This window comes from Bison bison, unplaced genomic scaffold (assembly GCF_000754665.1).
Source record: "Bison bison bison isolate TAMUID 2011002044 unplaced genomic scaffold, Bison_UMD1.0 scf7180017864251, whole genome shotgun sequence".
Classification (NCBI taxonomy): domain Eukaryota; kingdom Metazoa; phylum Chordata; class Mammalia; order Artiodactyla; family Bovidae; genus Bison; species Bison bison.
Genome location: NW_011494823.1, coordinates 1,288,565 through 1,289,606, shown reverse-complemented (window position 1 = coordinate 1,289,606; position 1,042 = coordinate 1,288,565).

Genomic DNA, 1,042 nt, shown 5'->3' with positions numbered 1-1,042 from the left:
CCCCCACGCCCCGCCTCAGGTGAGCGGCGCCGCCGGGCCGAGCCGCAGCCACGCGGCCGGGGCCCAGCGCGGCGGCGCCCCCGCGCCCTGGGCGCGCCAGCCCAGACTCAGAGTCCCGCGCGGTCTCCGCCGCCGCCGCCGCCGCCGCCCTTGCCTATTTTTTTTAATCAGATTGTTGCTTTTCTTACTGTTGAGTGTTCAAAGTTCTTTGCACATTTGGGGTAACAGTCATTTAACATATTTGCCTTTTGCAAATATTTTCTCCCAGTTTGTGGCTTGTCCTCTCATTCGTTTGACAGTGTGTTTTGAAGAGCTGAAGAGTTTAATTAAATTCACCTTATCTCTTTTTCACGATTGTGCCTGTGATTTTGTATGCAAAGAGCCATTGCCATTCTCAGGTTCTCCTAGATTTTCTCCTGCTTTATCTAGGAGTTGCAGGTTTTTGCATTTTAACTTTAGTTCTATGATCTATTTTCAGTTAAATTTTGTGAAGGGTATGAAGTCTGTCTGGATTCATGAACTTTTAATTTTTTTGGTATGTAAATATCCAGTTGATCCAGCACCATTTGCTGGAAAGACTATCTTTTCTCCAGTGTGTTCCTTTTCTTCCTTTGCCAAAGATCAGTCGATGATCTGTATGGGGGCTTTGGGGGTTCTCTATTCTGTTGCATTGATCTATTTGTCTCTTCTTTCAACAATACCATCCTGTCTTATTTTTAGACATACCAGAGTATTCAAGACTTATGGTAAAGTAACAATCTAATATTAATGTAACTGAAATCTAGAAACAGAGATAACAGAGCAGAAGAAATGTTTAGGCATGATGAGATGGCTGGATGGCATCACTGACTCGATGGACGTGAGTCTGAACTCCTGGAGTTGGTGATGGACAGGGAGGCCTGGCGTGCTGCGATTCATGGGGTCGCAAAGAGTCAGACACGACTGAGCGACTGATCTGATCTGAACATTTTCTAAAATAATTAAACATATGAGACCATAGACCCAGGAACATAGAGATTCTCAATGGGATTTTTTTTTTTTT